This window comes from Rhipicephalus microplus, chromosome 1 (genome assembly GCF_043290135.1).
Source record: "Rhipicephalus microplus isolate Deutch F79 chromosome 1, USDA_Rmic, whole genome shotgun sequence".
NCBI classification, from domain to species: domain Eukaryota; kingdom Metazoa; phylum Arthropoda; class Arachnida; order Ixodida; family Ixodidae; genus Rhipicephalus; species Rhipicephalus microplus.
In genome coordinates this window covers 67706528-67724703 of record NC_134700.1, presented here as the reverse complement: position 1 = coordinate 67724703, position 18176 = coordinate 67706528, and the positions used below count along the sequence as shown (strand labels likewise).

Genomic DNA, 18176 nt, shown 5'->3' with positions numbered 1-18176 from the left:
GAATATTTGATTTCCTTTCTCATTCAAATTCTCTAAAAACCGTAAACTATCAAAATAAAAGTATTTTTAGAACTACTTGGTATTTGGTCAATCCCCCCGCATTGGTGTGTGCCACAGTTTCCAGGCTCTTCTTCTTCTTGGACAATCCCCTACGGTGGGTATGAGCCACAAGAGAAGGTGAACAAGAACGCCCATATGGATCCGCCTTTGTTGCGTTCGCTGCCGAAATCGCAACCTTCTAGGCGATCAAAAAACAGCCCTCCCGCAAGCGACGACGATGTGGGAAGCAGTGAGCCGCTGGAGCGACGTGTCACCGAGCTTGATCCTGTGGCTGGGCTGTCATCGACTATCACGCAGGCAGCGACGAAGAGAGTTCCCAAGCCGTGCAGCACTGTCAAAGCACGCAGTACTCGCCCGGTAAGATGGCTGAACGAATTTTGAAATTCAGCGAGATGGTGCAAGGCTAATGACAAATAATTTTGAGCACGAAAATAAGACATCTACAAGAACAAGAGATACATCACCCATCGTGTCTATCCCGTTTTTGTCTTGTTTTTTTGCTCGAAAATTTCTCATTGGCCCTTTAAGAGCTTATGAAATCATGGAATCAGCACTTATACATAAGCTGTACAGTAACGATGACAGAAGCACCTTGGGTACTTTCTTATATGTGTCTTGCATCTCTATCGTGGTACGTTCGGTAGCAAATGTGCCTGTATCTGTTTTTGCTTATTTTTTCTGCTTAGATTGAAGTTGCACTTAGAGTCCTGATCATGACCATTCACTGAAACTACTAGAAAGGCAGCCGCTCAGCGATGGTGATAGCAATCATTCGGAGTCAAGTGAGGCGAAATAAAATGAAAAAGAACAGAAAAACAGATAAAGTGATAATAACATGCGGTTTCGCTACAAACATTATACGAATTTTAAGTTTCATAAAATATGGTCTAACACACATCGCAAGATTTATTGCTTTTCAACCTCACCATCTCTCTGTCGCTGATCGTACAGGACAGCAAATTACGCAGAACAGCGATATTAATAGCTATAATGTTATGTGCATCTGTAAAGCTGAGTGCGTGACTGAATCCGCTCACCTTGCGGGCGCACTTATCCAGTTACACCTGAAAACCACAGAAGAGGCTTCGTTATAAGAGGAGTTTCCTTTCGTTAATGCAGGGTTCAAGATAAAGTTGTTACATTTAGGCAAGATACCACATTCGCGCATTTACCCTTAGTTAGAACTATGTGGCAGCTGTTGGAGTGACGTTGAAAAGACGCACATGAAAGACACATCAAAGACGTACCAGGGTACCTTAAAAATAGCCACCAGTATTTGCTTTCAAAGGACCACTTGTCAAAACATTCTTCACAAAAACGAGCACTCACAGCTGTGTATTCCCGTAAATACAACGCATTAGATGTCGTTGATGTTCGTCACAAACTCGAGTGCTATACCGATTTCGGCATATACCCTGTTAACACATCAACCAGAAGCGAACGAAGACAGTCCCATGTAAATATGTCATACACGATATGAATATCATGGTTGTCATGTTAACAACTGCCACGTAAAGTTTTCGTACTGTCAAGTCATGCAAAACCAATTTCGGTGTATATGAAATGAAAGGGCGGTGAACATACCATGAGCGGGGAAAGTAAGCAATGCCGCAGATCGCATGCATGTCATGATTTTAATGGTGCCACATCTATTTTATGTCATTCACACAACAACCGCACGCAATATCATTTTCGGTGTATATCAAGCTTGCGATCTGGCCGCAAGCTCTCCATGAGTGTGGCATTACGCCGTATATATGACGTCCACGTCAAGACTTTGATGTTAACAGCTGTCATTTATGTTCGGCGTACACTAACATCAAGCAATTTTAGTTTTGGCGCATATTAAAGGGAGTGAAAAGGCCGCAAGCACACCATGAGCGTAGCACGTGACTCACAGAAGTTAAAAAACAGCGCTAAAAAGACGAGACAAGAAAAGAAAGGACAACAGGACAGGGCGCTGACTAGCAACCAAATATGTTTATTTCTTCAGTCAGCATACATTTCAGTCAGCATACATTTATTTCTTCAGTCAGCATTCAGACAGCATACGCGGGCGCTCATCGCGTCTTTTTAGCGCTGTTTTTTAACTTCTGTGAACATGAACCAACCAGCCCAAATGCGTACGCTTCTACGTGACTCACGTCATACATGACATTCATGTTATTGCGATAGCCATCATATGTACACTCTAGGTGAATTTGGACACTAGGTGAATGGACACTCTAGGTGAATCCGGTACATGACGGCGCCGCTGCCGCCGCCATGTACCGAATATGCATGTAAGGATAAATAAAAATCATAGAGGAAAATTACACCATCTCCCGCTAAAGCACACCGTGCGTAGATGCGAAGCAGCGGACGCTAACTCCAGTGACGTAGACGCGGGCGCTCATCGCGTAATTGCGCAGGGCAGAAAGTTAGGGAGGCGCAAAGCCCGCAGCGACGGACCGGAGTTATCTACTGGAACATGCTAGTCGCTGCTAAGGGGTAATGAACGACAGAAGACTTCAATTGTACACAGAGACCCACTGTTAACTTTTAGTTAACGCACACGCTGCGAATTTTTATTGTTCGACAACGCACAGGAGAAATCTCCCAGCAGCACCAAAGTTCTTCATACGATACCATACTACTATGGAGATCAAGATGTAGTGCCTATTTTTGCGGGGTGGCCAGTGAACGGTTGTTTAGAGCCAGTAGTCGGAAACTTGCTAGCAGACGCTGCTTGCGTTGATGTTGCGAGGCATGAGGGGATGCATAGCAGCAGAGAGAGAGGGTGACGCGCATGCGCTATGGGGTTGTTTTCGCCACGGGGAGAAACGCCTAGAGGGGAGAGGGGGGAGCGAGCGTAGGTTAGCAGACGCTCCCTCCGTGGTGTTTAAAGGTGAGAGAAGGGAGCGGACGCGCACACGCAGTAAAGGTTGTCACACCGCACACCCGATTGAGCTCGATGCTAAACTGCTCCGCATCTAACAATTATTCAGAAGAAATGTTTCGAGGCCTGCCACTGGTATACGAACTTGAGACCCTCGTGCTGCAGGCTGCCGCGATACACAGCTGTGCCACGTGCCATTTGTTATTCGGAATGCTAACGGCGAGCATTTACCGCTGGTGGTCAGCAGATCTCGGAGGCGCTCCGGCGTGCTATGTACCAAACGCAAGATAGCGCGAAGGGCGCACTTCAAAACTACACTCCAATATTTCGATTCCACTGTTTTTTAGATGCGCCATAGTTAGTCGCCCATTTCTGTATCCACTGGCGATGTGGAACGCCAGACAAGTAATGCTTTACACGCCACATGCCACAGGAGGCGCAGAGGAGTCACCTTACGTATATATATGAAAAATATATATGCGTGTGGTGACTCGTCTGCAATTCCTGCGGCATTTAGCGTTCGAAGCCTTTCTTGCCCTGCGTTTCACATCGCCAATGGGTACAGAAATGGGTGCTAATCAGAGCGCGTCTCAAGAACAGTTGAATAAAAAAAAATTAACCTCACGTGTCGTGGAATTCAACAAGGAGGCGATGACATAGTCGACACTTGCAATGTCATAATCAAACACGAAACAACAACTGTGACAGTTGGTGGACGCTGTGGACCACGCTTAGCGTCTGGCTCCGCATGTTCCGCGATTTTTCATCTTTTCATCATTTTTCCTACGATGTGCTGAATGTTGTGTGTGATACGTGATTCAGGAACATCTAAGGACTCTCTGCACCACCACAGTTACCGGTGAGCGCTTCGACTTCTCGTAAACACGGGTCAGGACGTGCCCGCCACACGAGTATAGAGTGCTAACACCGCCTACAGCAGCGTCGTTGACTGCTGTGCGGGAGACGCCGGGCGTGTTGCCACGACAGATGGCGACGCTGGCTGCTGCTGGAGTTGTGACGCCGATGGGGCCGAATGCTACGATGAGCACATCTAACCACAGCTGCCCAGGAGCTACAAGCTCGCACCAACCGCTCAATGCATACACTGCACTCTCAGCCTTAGATCAGGACCAAATGAAGTGCCATGGTACCAACTAAGGGGGTGAGACGTTCCCCGCTAAGCCACTGATTACCAAAGAGAGGGAAGACCACTCAACTCTTTTTCTATCCGGTTCCCTCTTGGCTATGTGTCTCAATCACTTCTCACATACAGGAATTCATGCTGGGGGCGGGAAGTAAGAGACGCTACGACCTGTTTCTGTTTACTGATTCATGTAATTTAATACTATCTGCAAACATCGTAGACCCGCATACATCAACCATTACACAAAATTATAACACATGATTTACACACTCGCGACATGCGACGCAGGATACATAAGGGAAATAACTTTGACAATACAATGGTGCGGCGATACGAAGTAAACGCAGGACGACACAAATGATAAAGTCATTAATTATTAAAACCGCGCAATGTCTCAATATGCCGCATTCCTTCCCGCAAAGCTCGTGTAAGTAAAAGAAGTGAAGTTCGTCTCACGAATGGTCCATGTGGTCGGTCTTTACCATCTTCGTCGTCTTCGTTGCCTCTCTCGGCGATTTCCATCTTAATCTTCTTTCATAACGTCCCGCAATCACTCGCTTCCTCGTTTCCCATCTCTAATTTTCATTCCTCGTCATATCATCTCTGCCTCAGCCATCATCTCATCGACTCTCATTGCTATCTCTTCACACCGTTATCTTCCTTTTCCATTCCGTCTCTCTACCACCTCGAGCTCATCGCATCGTATCTCCGACTCTCTTCGCATCGTATCTCTGACTCTTCACATCGTATCTCGGACTCTCGCCGTATCGTCTCGTAGTCCCTTTTTGTAGGACCCGACTCCGCCCTACCGAGGCACCAAACCAATCGCCACTATCGACGTGGCACATTTTCTTCTCAGTCGGAGTGTATCATCTTCGGCGGCCACCCCCGCAGCCTACACACTAAACAAAAATGACCTGAAATAACCTCAAAAACTGGGTAAACCATTTGTACTCTAGCGCACTACCTCTCCTGGGTTTTTTTACCACCTACTACCGAGGTAAAAATTTACTCTCGTGCTAACTGAGTTTTTGAACGTAGGGAGAGTAGTAAATATTTAACCCAGTGAGGTTTTCAGCGAGTATAGAGAGAGTAAATTTTTACTACCTTCACAAGGTTTTTGAGGTGATTACTGGGAGTTATTTCTGGTGGTAAAAAAAATAAAAATTGACGGGTGCATTCGCCCAGAGACGACAAATTTATTGAATAGCAGAATTGATTGAATATATTGAACGGCAGAATTGGTGGCACATAGATTCACATACAGACAAACACGCACACACAACAAATGCAGAATAATACACCACTAGAACAGACTGCACGCGTTACTCGACTACACTTCGACAATCCGGTATATATATAGGCACGACTTTTTGACCGGCCATGTAGTACCGGTAGGAGAGCTCATTTTTTGCATCGATTAACAACAACCCTTCAAGGTGCAAGCGTAAGCTTCAGGTGGGCTGCAGGGCACTAAATGTCACACCGACCTTTTATTATAAATCTACACAATCTCACCTTTCTGATTATCCAATAATTGCTTGGCACACCGGGCTCTTTGCCCCACGCGTGTTAGCACTGCTGATGCACAAGTCCATAAAATATACCTAAGTACGCACAAAGCATGGTAGCTCAATGATTTTCATTCGGCGACGGTGCACAAACACAGTAGCAGCATGTATTCATCACAACGGGCGTAGAAGAGCGGTCCACGCCTGCATACAAGCTGCTTACCGATGGCGTTCTAGGCCTTTTCGAGGAGCACGGCTATCCGATGAAACACAGCTGGCGATCACAGAACACATATCCTGTGCGAATTTCGTCGTCATTTCAGACACAAATGAACACGAGACCACTATCTTGCGGGAACGGGGTGGTGTATGCATACTTCCAACGAAAGACCGCCATCCGGGCAGGTCCGGGTTTTCTTCGTGCTCACTCACCGGCCGCCGCTTGTTGGTTCCGTCTGCCTCTTATCGGCTTCGTGCTACATGTTTGAGAACAGTTGGTGCATGAGGTGGGCAATTCGGGCAGCACTTTACTCGTGCAGACATCGCCTACTGTGGAACAAAATATATGCGATGCTCCTTTCACCTGCCCCGGCGACACACTCCCACTGGTCACTGGTGGCCCCGGCTCGGTGCCGACGACAGAGTGAAGCATTTTGCTTATTGCTTCTCCAGCAGGCAAGCACGGACGGTGACACCAGATTGATTTTGTTACCACTGGCAGATCTGGAGATATCTGCGAACTGGAGATATCCGCGACGTGCAGGTTCGGAGGCGCTCGGAAGAGAACGGTCGCTCGATGATGTAGGAAACACGTGAGATTCATCAGCCCAACCAGACACACAGATACCAAGCTTCTTGCACTGTCTGTCTACAAAGCCACCGCCGAGCAAAAGCAACAATTTGCGAAAATATGCAGGACAACTTTCCACAGCAGGTTTTCTTTCTTCCTTTTCCTCTTTTGAGAGCCCCCCCCCCCCGTCTTTTTCTTTTTTTTCGTTCAAAGAATGCTGTTCTCGCTTGTTGTGCTTATGCTGCCCCCAGTTCCAGTAAAAGTTCGCTGACTCGAGGTCAGTCCAGAGGCACGGCGATGCAAAAAAACAAAACAAAAAAAAAACATCTGTGGGCTTCGCGTACCTTCAGTATTCACTGAGAGCGTCACAAGAGGGGTATGGGGCAAAAGCCGCCGAAGCAGCTGCACCTTGCAGTCACGTGGTAATAAACTCTGAAACGCACGTTAAAAATCACGTGATAGAAAACTCCCTAAGTTGTAAAACTGGATTTTGACATCCTTTTACTATTTGCCTGAGAGGTGGTGGTAAAACTATGTCATGTACCATCTTTTACTCCTACGCGAGGCAGTAATTTTAAACGCGAGAGAGTTTTCAGATGTCATGAGCCGGAAAAACCCCAAACTCGGATAGTTTTTGCTTACAGTGTACACCAGTAAAAACCCTCTCCCAAACAAAGCCGAGCAAATAACAATGTACAAACTCAAGCCTCGAGGAGAGTGATGGGCTAGCCGTCAGAAGACAGTTTAATTACGGGCGAACAATGGTCTCGATGCTTCCGGTACTTGGTGAGCCGATGTCCAGACCAAGTCTCAACGTTTCCATGCAGCTCGGTGTCTCCCGCGAAATTCTCCGTAGCCGCCGCTTCTTCGTCATTCACCGCCGCGGGCGGCCATCCGCGTAGAACGCAGTAATGAGCCCTGGAGCCACGGAGGCTGACGGAAAGTCATACTGGACCCGGCACAGGCGCTGTGGCAGCGTCGCATTCCCCGAACCAACAAAAGGTGCTCTGCTGCTTCCCCATGCCACAAATCTGAAGGGTGCGCGCGGATTATCACAACCGTACACTGTCACACTGCCTGTAGACGACAAGGCGCCGCCCGGTGCTCGTGTTTGCGCGGGGGAGCCCGCGAGAATATTAGAAATAATCCTTCCAGGTACTCCACTCCGGAATGCCCATTCGTTACACCGAAGGTTTTCTTTTCCTTTTTTTGTGGGTATGAGAAACGAGCGAAAACATCCCGAAAGGTCCGCGGTTCTGTACGTGTTTGCGGGGACGTCACAATCCCTTCATCTTGCAGAAGAATTTTCCCAGCAGGGAAATTCAAACACGAGAAATGCGGGCGCATAGCGCCTTCGGGTTGCGCAGCGAAATTGCGACATTGCGGCCGTTTTAGGAATACGATATGCGAACACAGCACACTTGTGATTCAGCCCTGGCGGTAGCGCATCGCTGAGAGCAACCAATCTGTGATTGTCGCTGAATCATCACCCACCATGAAGCAGTTTGATTTCGTATTTCTACCGCGCACAACACACTTGAAACCTTCAGAATCACTGCAGAAACTCGTGGATGACGCGTGGACAAAACGCACACTGGTCACAGCTGCTCGTTGAATGGTTTAGCACATAACGTTCAGTCAAGTGTGCGGAAGGTTCACTACCATGCGAGCACGTCACACACTTTGTCTGCAGTGTCCACTCTCGGCACAACCGAACAGAGAATACATACATTTCAATACGCTTTCGTTCCACACCACATATGCACAAAATTTTTAGACCCCGAACATTTAAACAGACGAAAAGCGGGAAGGCGGGAGAACTTAGGTCACACAGGCAGTATGACCCATGTTCTGAATCTGAATATGCACTGAATCTGAATTCTGAATATGCACTGAATCACCCTCGCATACCATCTCCTGCCCGGCCTCTGCTGCACCTGTCGGTGAAGGAAAGGGACCTTCAACGCGAATTGCATGTTCGGATTGGCTGAGAACGTAGCGTATATGTTGTCCTATGCGGATGTGACATTGGGCGTTGTACATCAATACCGATCGTGACGTCCCTTGCCTCCTAACGAGGTGCGACACTTCCGTGCGGGGAGACGCCGTGAAACCATTCAATTTCAACTTTCAACACCTTCTCGTTTCTGAAAACAGTCCCCTTTTCACCTTCCTTTCCGACAAGTGGCGCAATCTCGGTGACCTCCCATTCACTCACTATATGTTCTTCCCCCCTCATTAGGTGTTAATCGATCCCAAGTGGTACCACTCACTCAGTGATCAACATCAGACGCCGCAAACAACACAAAACCACAATAACCGAGCGAACTACCTGCCTCATTTCAAAACACAATCAACAAAATAAAACAAGTGTACAGGCCGAAGCAAAACAAAATAAAAGAAAACTTAAACTTCGACACAAGGTCTCTACTAAAATAACAAGCACATTGACTGAACAAAAATTATAGAGCAAAAAAATGACAAACAACATTGCGGACTCTTATGACCCTAGCCGATCCCCGAGCGCTCAGCGTCTACCTGCATGCAGACCTCTTCCCCGACTCCGAGTCCCGGACCCTCGTTGGATGGTCCGAGCTTCACCCTACTCAACTCAGTCGCGGAGTGAGGCATGTGCGAAGCTATCTGATAAGACCACCGCTGCGCATGCCCGGGCTTGGTGCGGTGTACATCGAGTGTGCTGCAGTTCCCCTCTGGCCCCACAAAAACTACCACGTTGCGATCTAGGCATTCTTCAATCTCATCCACTCTCTCTAACGTTCGGTCTACCACGATGTCGACCAAGACTCCGACAAGTGTATCCTCAGAAAACCCATTCTCATCCAACTCCCTATCTGCTACTCCTATTGGTAATGCCTCATCGTCTTGTGGGACCTTCGAGGTAGAAACCGCGCTAAACCGTCTGTATCCGCTCCAGCAACCTCGACAGCTTTTGTTTCACCCAGTGGCACCGGCGTGCCAGCGTTCCCCCCAAACAAACACTCGCTCAATGGCGGAACATCCTCCTCGATCTCGGAAATTACATTAACCACTTCCGCACACGCTGAACCGCGACTCATTTTTTAGGAGCTTGTTTCCTCGCGAATATTTACGACCGCGATTGACCTCTGCGCGTCAATATCATGAAGAGGAGATGCGTCTAGGTTTCCAGATTTGAATTTTGTCACCATCTCCTTGTCTTTGTGAATGCAGCTGTCACCCATCGAATTCCACTTTCGTCACTGGTACCGATAGCATTCTCGCCAAAAGTGACCAATTCTGCCACAGTTATAGCACCCGCCGGGATAAGGAAGCTACTTAGGGAATTCCTGCCAATTTTTTTTCACCTTATTGCGTACTGCCAAGCTCTCCACAAGATTTTCGAGGCGGTCAAGGCGGCTATGCATATCATGAACATCTGTGTTCTCTTATACGAATTGAACGGGTAACGAATGACTCCTCGACACTTTCTCATTCTCTTCGTCCTTGACCGCTATGGCAATAGCCTCGTCAAACGTTTTTCGGGTCTCGAGAGAGAACAAATCTGTGGACAAGATCCCTTAGGCCTAAAACAAATTGCGAGAAAAATTGTTCGGCTAAAATTTCGCGGCGCAGTGAAGCTCTCACCGGATCCTGACTATCCGAGCTCGCCAGGGTGGCGGTCCCGAGGATGCGCAAGCGACTTGCAAATGACCTCACATCCTCATCTGCCTCCTGCCTCGCGTTTAAAAACCGTTCCGTTTTAAAGATAAGTGGCTCCGTATCGAACCTCTTGAGGGCCAAATATTTGAACTCAGAAAAAGTTGAAGCCGCAGTGACGCCATCATCCCACCACGCAAAATCGTGCGCCGCGCCTACCATCTTACATCGTGCTATGCAGACCATCTCACTATCCCGCCATCCACCCAAGCGACCAACCTGCTCTAAAATTTTAAAGAAGACCACAACATCCGGACCCGTATCACCTCCCGTAAACGACGGAACCATGTCCGCTAACATTAACGCACTCATTTCTATTGGGTCGTCTCTGTCGGTCACCTTGGTAGCTTGCTCGTTCATTTTGCCGCCTCTCCTTCCCTAGTACGAGGCTGAAATCTCGCACCGTTGCCCCAGCAGTAATCTATTCGCTGCCACCACTTGAGACGTCCCCCGCTAAGCTACTGATTACCAAAGAGAGGGAAGACCGCTCAACCCTTTTTCTATCCGGTTCCCTCTGGGCTATGTGTCTCAATCACTTCTCACATACAGGAATTCATGCTGAGGCCGGGAAGTAAGAGACGCTACGACCTGTTTCTGTTTACTGATTCATGTAATTTAATACTATCTGCAAACATCGTAGACCCGCATACATCAACCACTACACAAAATTATAACACATGATTTACGCACTCGCGACATGCGACGCGGGATACATAAGGGAAATAACTTTGACAACACAATGGTACGGCGATACAAAGTAAACACAGGACGACACAAATGATAAAGTCATTAATTAATAAAACCGCGCAATGCCTCAATATGCCGCATTCCTTCCCGCAAAGCTCGTTTAAGTAAAAGAAGTAAAGTTCGTCTCACGAATGGTCCATGTGGTCGGTCTTTACCATCTTCGTCGTCTTCGTTGCCTCTCTCGGCGATTTCCATCTTAATCTTCTTTCATAACGTCGCGCAATCACTCGCTTCCTCGTTTCCCATCTCTAATTTTCATTCCTCGTCATAGCATCTCTGCCTCAGCCATCATCTCATCGACTCTCATTGCTATCTCTTCACACCGTTATCTTCCTTTTCCATTCCGTCTCTCTACCACCTCGAGCTCATCGCATCGTATCTCCGACTCTCTTCGCATCGTATCTCTGACTCTTCACATCGTATCTCGGACTCTCGCCGTATCGTCTCGTAGTCCCTTTTTGTAGGACCCGACTCCGCCCTACCGGGGCACCAAACCAGTCGCCACTATCGACGTGGCACATTTTCTTCTCAGTTGGAGTGTATCATCTTCGGCGGCCGCCCCCGCAGCCTACGCCAGTAGAAAACCCTCTCCCAAACAAAGCCGAGCAAGTAACAATGTACAAACTCAAGCCTCAGGGAGAGTGATGGGCGAGCCGTCAGAAGACAGTTTAATTATGGGCGAACATTGGTCTCGATGCTTCCGGTACTTGGTGAGCCGATGTCCAGACCAAGTCTCAACGTTTCCATGCAGTTCGGTGTCTCCCGCAAAATTCTCCGTAGCCGCAGCTTCGTCATTCACCACCGCGGGCGGCCATCCGCGCAGAACGCAGTAATGAGCCCTGGAGCCACGGAGGCTGACGGAAAGTCATACTGGACCCGGCACAGGTGCTGTGGCAGCGTCGCATTCCCCGAACCAACAAAAGGTGCTCTGCTGCTTCCCCATGCCACAAATCTGAAGGGTGCGCGCGGATTATCTCCACCGTACACTGTCACACTGCCTGTAGACGACAAGGCGCCACCCGGTCCTCGTGGTTGCGCGGGGGAGCCCGCGAGAATAGTAGAAATAATCATTCCAGGTACTCCACTCCGGAATGCCCATTCGTTACACCGAAGGTTTTCTTTTCCTTTTTTGTGGGTTTGGGAAACGAGCGAAAACATCCCGAAAGGTCCGCGGTTCAGTACGTGTTTGCGGGGACGTCACAGGGGGCGACATCAGCCCACGGGACACCCATATGCCCGTCTAACACATTGAGCGGAAGAAGAAAGAGACTTGCAAACGACAATGACTGTCCACCAGAAGAAGTCTCTCGCAGGATCCAGGAAAAAAGCGATGACAACAGAGAGTGGCTACGATTCGTCGAGCCAGCACCCGGGACCCACCAAGCCATGACACCACCGATGAAGAAAAAGCCACGAGCCGTGACTCTAGCTCTTTTGGCAAAGGATGACTTCTAAACAATACTGTGACCTCATCCAGGGCTGCCAATCAAAGACTTGACAGCACCACAAGTCTCCCAAGCGGTGATCATTGGCAAGCAAAGGAAGGTGCGGAGCGAACACTTCCTTTTGCGCCTGAAGCCTGGCTGAAATATCATCATCGAAATTACCCCCAACCGATAGGTAGCAGACATCGTTAGAAAGATAACGACGCTTGTTAATAATGAAAAACAGTATGCTCTGAAGGTTTACGTCACAGCAGGAGAAGATACAAAAATGGGTGCAGTGCATGGTCTTGCCTCACACACGAGTCCAGAAACGCTTATAGCCAACCTGCGCATCCGAACGCAAGGCATTAAGATCCTTCGAGCGGGAATGCTCGGTCAAAGACAGTGGTCATTACTTTCTATGACCCAATAATACCACGCTTTGTGTACTGCATCAGGGGAGAAATGCCGTGTTACAAATTCAAACACACACTGCAGTTCCGCAATGCATGCATAGAAACAGGCCACAGGACGGACGTTTGCCCTCAATCACATTACTAATTGTGCAACCATTGTGGTGCTTAAGAGCCAGAGGCGGAGCTTAAATGTAAGCCCACCTGCACCATTTGTGACGAAGAACATCTTACCGGCTTGAAGGACTGCAAGAAGCACTACAAACCGCCGCAGCCAATCGAGAAAACCACTAAGGAATCACCCGAGATAGCCAAAGCTCCCAGCAAAAAAAAAAAATGACCGCAGTTTCCCGAGTGGGAACACTGGTTAGCATGCGGAGCATGTATGTTGAACTGCGATAAATGTGGTTTGTAATTTGCGACACGCGTGTGTGTTACGAGTGAACACGAGTGAACACGAGTTTATTGACGAGACGATGTTTATTGATGAGACGCTTTGGGTATTTTGAGCAAGATGGCTTTATGGTCCGTAAAGTGAAGGGTGAGGGGGTCTGGTTGCAGCGGTTGTAGGTCAAAATTTGCAAATATGTGGTCGATGCAAGTTCCGCGGACCGTGGTCAGATTATGTTTGCCGTCGTGCGTTGCTCGTTTCAGCGAGTGCCGCGAATCCATGTAGTCGACCACCCAATCGTCCTTGATGACGTTGACGTTGAAGTCGCCAACTATCACGAAGGGTCGTCGTTGCGGTACAAACAACGCTTTGGAACGATGCATTTCATTCTGAATGTTGCCGATCCACGTCAAGTTGTTGTCGAACCGAAGTCGATCAGACACCTTGCCACTGTGGCCGAAGCTCCGGTCGAGGAAGTCACGGTTGAAGCGAGCGTTGGGCGTGGCGTACTGCTTGGCTCGCCACGCCGCTATCGGCATCGAGATCGGCCTCGCGGCGTCGATGCTTGCACGCGGCTTCACCGTCCGGATTCTCTTGCCGATGCTTACGCCTCGCAGCGGCTTCGCGTTCTCGAAGCTGTGAATCTTCCACTCGACGTTGACGTATCGCAGCTGTTTTGCGTTGAGGATCCTCAGCTCGACGCCGACTTCTCGCAGCTGCTTCACGTTCTCGGAGCTGGGGATCTTGCACTCGACGCCAACGTTTGCGTTCCGCATCGCGAGCTCTTCTCAGCGCGGCTTTGTCCATGGACGAAGTGTCTTCGGAATTGCTTGCGGTTCTGCCTACACATTGGCTGACGCTATTAGAAGGGACGTCAGTTAGTGTGTTTGCGGATTCGTTAGCATACATTTTCACCGGCGACATTGGACGTGGAGCGACCGCACAATCCAACCGACGAAGGGCGACGCGCCCCGACACTCGGTTATTTACAGCGAACACCGGCCCCGGCCTGCGCATGCGCGCGTTAGCATACAGCTGGCGTACGTAACACTAAAGGTCGCGCGGCGCGTGGAGGGGGGAAGCAAGCGCAGCGCGCGCTGTATTGAGAAGAGGAAGGGATGCACAGATGGCTGACGGATGAGGAAGGGAGGCTGCGGACGGCAACGGCGCATGACTAGCCCCTAGTATAACATGCTCCGCATGTAAAAATCTCCACCAAGGCGGCGTCAGTACGACACGGATGACAACGCATGGCCACCATTGAGGCAAGAGAAAGACCTCAAGGCTGCATCACCACAATGACAACCAATAAGATCACGACACCTAGGCCAAGATAACCACTCCGGCTCTTCAAGTCAACTCCCGTCCAAGTCCTTGTCCACGCACACAAGGCCCAGGCCAAGATCTGCCATCCCAACAAGCAATAAGGATCCTTTTTATAACAATGTGAGCTGGGCGGGAAAGGTTTCTACCACGGCTCCCATACCATCAAATCCAGAATACCAAGAAAAAAAATCGTGTTTGAAAACAAGCAACTCAAACAAACTCTAGATGACCTTAAGCTGGAAATCACTGCACTAAAAAGCTAACTTGCCAATACTACCATTAAAAAAACACTTATGTGACTCCACCGGTACGCATGCAGGACGCGCAATCTACAAAGAAAACCCTACAAGCTTTAGTACAAGAGATGCCAAACATCCAGAACTTCCAGCAACAATTATACCCTGATTTACAGGTACTTAAAGGCTACGTAGAAGAGACGCTTGCTCAACAAAGACCAATGCGTAAAAGAGTGAACAGCAATTCTAGTGCATCAACAGCGAGCAAGGCTGAAATGGCACAATCTCCAACTCAACAGAAGTCGAACGTGTAATCAACAATGGCTCGTTAACAGTTTATAACCACAAACTCTGCTAAGATATGGCATCGGAACTGCCACTCTTTCCAAAGAAGAGTGGCTGCAATGCAGAAGTACATTGATTTAGTAATTAGTCAGCCTGATGTTATATGCCGTCAAGAAGTATTAGATGGTGCAGCTATGCTTAGAGACAGACTACTACACAGTCACGAGTCATAAATACCCGCGTGTTGCTACATTACTGCACAAAGAGATAGCAGTGAGCGCGCACTAAACCGCTCAGTGCATTATGGAGCATCCAATTACTGAAATGCATATGACGAAGAACGGGAAAGCGAAGATATTTATTTACGACATATACAGCCCTCAAAAGGAACGTCAGCCAAATTTTCGGCAATTCTTGAGTATGCTAAGAGCCTCCTAGAGCGAGAAGACAAATTCATACTCCTAGGCGACTTCAACGCTCCGCATACCAGTTGCGGATACAGACGAGATGCGCTCAAAGGAAGAAACCTGGAAGAAATTACAGAAAAATATGATCTGGAGCTAGCAACTCTTCGACTAACACCCACCAGACTAGGGAGCAGCGTTTGAGGGGACGTCTGCGCTGACATTACGTTCACGTTAAACAACGCAAGGACAATAAAAAAATCTAGAAACAACGCAAGGACAATAAAAAAACTTGGGCAGTGATCACTATGTTATTAGCTTTTCAATAAGCACCACCTGGCTCGTACACATTTTAAAGGAAGCGAAAATCACAAACTGGACAGAGTACAGAAATTATTCAATGTTCGCAAGACCTCCTACCACAGCCAAAGGCTGGGCGAAGGAAATCAAGGACGCTCATGCCGCCACGACAAAAAGATATCTATCACCACCGAAAATACGGCAGTTGACTGACATTTATTGCACCCGTGGAGGACTAGGCGCAGCTAAACTAAACGTCGAAAGACCCAGAGACTGAACAGAAAAATAAAGGCAAAGCTATTCCAGGCAGCTACAAGCGAAGAACTGGCTCCATTTTTGTGATTCGCTGATGGGGACGCTGTCGACTGCTAAAACATGGGTGATACGCAGCATGCTAGATCCGTACTCGACAAAAACGTTTACAGCGAGAACGATAAGCACCATAGCGGGAGAATACAAAGGTCAAAACACTGATCGAAGCACTTAGAGACAAATATATGTAAACAGGGGACGATAGCGTCGAACCACTCAGCTATAAAGGACCACTAAATGACACTCTCAATGAGCCCATCACAGTATCGGACTTATACGCATCGGAAGATGGCATCAGACAAAACACAGCACCTGGAGAGGATGGAATCACTAACGCAATGTTGTGCAACCTCAGCAATGAACAATTTTGAACAGTAGTGGACAACGAACGCAATGTTGGAAAACCTGAGCAATGGACAATCTACTGCTTCAACAAAGACATTTCGGAAACAGGCGCTATTACACAAGAATGGAAGGAAGCCACCATGATCCCGATTCCCAAAACTGGAAAACAGAAAACCTGAAGCTGATATTGCTTTCGTCATGTCTAGGGAAGCTGTTTTAAAAAGTAATACTCCTCAGGTTAACTGATTGCATCGAAAGGCGCAACCTCCTATCCCTTTACATGTATGGCTTTCGCAAACATCTGTCGACACAGGATGTTTTTATTATGCTCCGAGGCGAAGTAATTAACAACGTGCTGACTTGAGCGGAGAATATTGTGATGGTGTTGGACTTAAAAGAGCGCATTCGACACTGTGTCCCAAAAACTTATCATGGAGGAACTGCAGCAAGTGGGCTATAGACAAAGAATTTTTGATTATGCCAAATCCTTCCTAACTGGTCGAAGTGCCACAGTAGGACCACAAAACATACGATCGCCAAATATTGACCTCGCCAACAAGGAAACTCCTCAGGGAGCTATACTGTCGCCATTTCTGTTTAACATTGGCATGAAAAAATTGACGAAAAGGCTGAATGAAATCCAAGACCCCACGTTGGCAATATATGCTGATGATATCATGGTATGAATGCATAAAGGCTCATCAGGCCACAAGGAAAGCACCTTGCAAGAGACCATTAGCACCGTTGAACATTTTACGGCGAACCACGGCATGCTCTGTGCAACGGAAAAGTCCAATTGGATCACAGTCCACGGAAGAACTCACCAAAACAGACAAAATGTGCATTTTCAATTAAAACAGCACTCTTCCAGGAAGGACCAAGGTGCAAGTTTTAGGCATTTAGATCCAAAGTAATGGGCGAGCGGATTACACTGCCTCAACTGTGAAAACGACAAAGAAGCAAATAGCTTGACTACTTGGAAGAATCGCTAAGAAAAGAAGAGGCCTGCACGACTGGTTCAAGTTTTTATCATCAGCAAGATAACGAATAGCATACGCTCTGCCCTACCAAAACCTAAGTTACTCAGAAATCAAGATGGTGGACCAGGTCATACGGGGCGCCTACAAATGGCACTAGGATTGCGGATGAGCACCATAAATGAAAGTCTCCACGACACTGGTCTGAAGTCAAGAGCTGAAGACCGCGGTTATGATAACTAAGACAGATTGACTGTGTCTAACACAACCTGGACGGCAACTATTATCTGAGCTATCCGTTCCGACCGCCATACTGCAGTGACAAAGTTCATCGAATTCCGAGCCACAATGGGACGCAAATACAAGCGCCACTGATACCAAAGAAGATGAATGCCAAGTATCACAAAGGCAGAAGGCAAGCCCGAGCCACTCATTAAAGCTTTCGGACACAGTCAAGAGGTGCTGTACACGGACGCCGCTCGCACTGTCGAAGGACACGTCATAGTAGCCGTTCGCAACACACAAAGCAATAAAACTAATATAACGGCCTCAGTAAACACCAAATGTACAGCCACAGCTGAAGCCTCAGCATTCGCAATGGCAATCAAACATTCCGACAGCGCCGGGCAATCGGCATTGGTTATCTCCCATTCTCAAGCAGCGTGCAGAATGTACGTACAAGGGAGATTACCACTAATGAAATGGAATGGAAATACTTTATTTGATTACCACTAATATTACTAATAATATTACACGACTCACTCCGAGAAGACCACGCAATCATATGGTGTCCAGCTCATGGGGGCATCCCAGGAAATGAGAGGGCACACGCTGTGATATCAATTATCAAACGAGCCATGACGTAAGACCGTCGTCACGATAAAGTGCTTTAAAAGCAGAGCATTCCTTCAATAAAGCGGCATTCGTTCCTGTCTGG

At 48.0% G+C, this 18176-nt stretch overlaps 1 protein-coding gene across 1 annotated transcript in view; it reads left to right on the top strand.

Annotated features, from left to right (window-relative positions):
- The first annotated feature begins 220 nt into the window (after window positions 1-220).
- Window positions 221-18176, top strand: part of LOC119177999 (uncharacterized) — a 37470-nt gene continuing 19514 nt past the window's right edge. Inside the window, exon 1 of the mRNA XM_037429171.2 lies at window positions 221-417. The gene's annotated coding sequence lies outside the window, so the exon portion shown is untranslated. The remainder of the gene's footprint in view (window positions 418-18176) is intronic.